Raw genomic sequence first — 2810 nt, 5'->3', positions numbered from 1 at the left:
ATATATATATGGAGCTATATGCAGGTGTTATTCAAATTCTTTTACTTCTGCCACTCAGACCACATTGGTATTATTCCAGAAGGAATAAAATGGTGTAAAACAATGCAATCTTCTCATCAGAGAAAGAAAGAAACCAAACACATCAATAAGAGATTTTAAAAAAATATGATGACTGTGTATATGATGAAGGGAACGCTAGCAAGTTGCTTTTTAAAAAATCCGTTAGTAGATATAACGTCAAAGGTAGTTTATAGAAAGAGAAGGAGGAGAAAGAAAGAAATTAGCAGAAAACTTAACTAATGGTAGAGAGATATAGAGTGATAGCTAAATAGGAATAAAGCTTAAAGGCTTGGGAGTAGATATATTTAGTGTAAGTGAAATGTAAGAAGACAGTCAAAAGTCGAATTTTATAGAATGGTAGAAATCACTTATAGGAAATAAAGGTATGTTTTTGCCAATGTTTGCAATGATGAACACATTCTATAAATATGTTTACAAGAGGATTCTCTGAGAACATGATGAAATACATTTCATTGTTACAAAGTGGACAAAAAGATTTACCTTTATCATAAAGAAAAGATATAGATAGAATATTCCATTCCAAATCAAATTGTTTATTATGATCCTTTAGATACCAAATTAATTTAATAAGCCCAGTATTGTTACATTTATTGATATGTCTAAATGCAGAGTAATGATCAGATATTCTTTTGGACAACTGAGATGAAGAACTACCTATATAAAAAAAAGACATCAGAACTGGAAGTAATATTACATTGATAAATAGAGTTTCTAAGCAAACAAATGCGATTGGAATCAACATCAGAAACACTAACACTGCTGCTATTATTATTATTTAAAGAATGGTTAGTGTTAACAAAATCAATGTTACTATTTGCATTAAGTGGATTTGTATTTAACAACTTATAATGCGAAGAGATGATTTGTGAAAGATTTTTTTGTGTTAGAAAACCCTATCCTGATTTGATCTGAATTAATAATCGAATAGTATCTTGAATTTCTTGGGAAATTCTTTTCGATAGCTTCACGAAACTGGAAAGGGAGGTTGGATTTGATCTGCTTACCACATGGAATTATTAACCAAACAGTTTTGCTAAGACATACCTTGTTATTAGGGTAATTATCATTAAAGTCCTTGATGTACCTTTATAACAAAAAAGGGTCTTAAATAACAGTTATCTCCCTTACACTGCAGAATTACATTACTCAATTTGGTGTTGTTATTCGAAATAAAATTAATATTGTTAATATCGTTATGACTTGATTTTGTTTCCTGGTTAATAGAGGTAGAATTAATGTCAATAGTGATTTCACTATGAGAGCAAGGTCATCAGCATAGAGGAGCTCCAAATATGTCTTGAATTCCTGATATTGCCTAGAGGACTACGATGAATAAGAGGGGGCTGAGGGCTGATCCTTGGTAAACCCCTACTTCTACCTGGAATTCTTCACTATACTCATTGCCGACCCTTACCTTACTAACGGCGTCCCTGTACAGGGCCTGTACCTCTCTTATTAACCACTCGTCAATCCCGTTTCTGCATCACTCCCCCAGATAAGGGAGCAGGAGACCCTGTCAAAGGCTTTCTCCAAGTCAACAAAAGCCAAGTATAGGGGTTTATCTTTGGCTAGGTATTTCTCCTGCAGTTGCCTTACCAGGAATATAACATCAGTGGTGCTTCTACCTGGCACAAAATCGAACTGCATTTCATCTAAGTGGACTCTCTCCCTAATTGATTGGGCTATGACCCTCTCCATGACTTTCATCACCTGATCCAGCAGTTTGATACCCCTGTAGTTATTTCTATCTAAAGCATCACCTTTACCTTTGTAGCAGTTGACTATGGTGTTGCTACGCCATTCGTTGGGTATGACTCCTTTGTGAACTAGCTGCTTTACAATATGGGTGATTAGACCATAATCCGCACCACCAGATGTTTTAAGCATCTCAGTAGTGATTCCTGATGGGCCAGGAGCTTTTCCTGACTTCATATCCTTAATTGCTTTATCCACCAGAGTGCTATCTATTCGGGTAGCTAGTCCCTCTACAGTGTCAACATTTGGCAGGCTCTCCTCCTCCCATTCATTCTCCACATTCAGCAGCCTTTCATAATGGCTTCTCCAAGCCACTTTATTTGCAGAATCACTAAAAGCAAGTGCACCATCATCCATGCAGACACATTTCTCTCCTGTAACATCACAATTTTCTCTCACACACTATCTTGCAATCCAAAATACTTCAGTTCTTTGGTCCTCATGTCACTGAACATTGGCAAATTTCTTCTTTTCTGCTTCTCCCTTGGCTGTGTCGCCCAGCCTCCCTTCTGGCTATCAGGTACAGTTCCTTGCTACCCCCACACTTCCAGGTTTTCCAGGCCTGTTTCTTTGCTCTAATGACCTTGTCTACCGTGTTATTCCACCACCATATTACTCTAAATCTGAAAGGGACTTTGCACTGGCTGTAGATTTGCTCTGTGGTGCTCAGTAAGCTGTCCCATATGAATTTCCAGTTACCCTCTATGCCTGAAGTCTCTACCTCCTCTTCCCTCTCATCAAATTTCTTAATGAGGATGTCCCTAAATCTGTGACTATTTGAAGGCTTCTTTAGCTTCCAAATCCTTCTTTTCTGGAATGGTCTGCTTCTTGGCATCTTCTGGCCTCAAGTCTAAAGTCATTAGTAATTAGTCTATACTAGTGGGTACATTTTTCACCTGGGAGAGACTTTGTATTTAAGAGCAACCTTGCATCTCGCTGTCTGGTGATGATGAAATCAATCTGGCTAGCAGAGT

The sequence above is a fragment of the Octopus bimaculoides genome, chromosome 3, assembly GCF_001194135.2.
Source record: "Octopus bimaculoides isolate UCB-OBI-ISO-001 chromosome 3, ASM119413v2, whole genome shotgun sequence".
Taxonomy (NCBI): domain Eukaryota; kingdom Metazoa; phylum Mollusca; class Cephalopoda; order Octopoda; family Octopodidae; genus Octopus; species Octopus bimaculoides.
Note: the sequence above shows the minus strand (reverse complement) of the source record.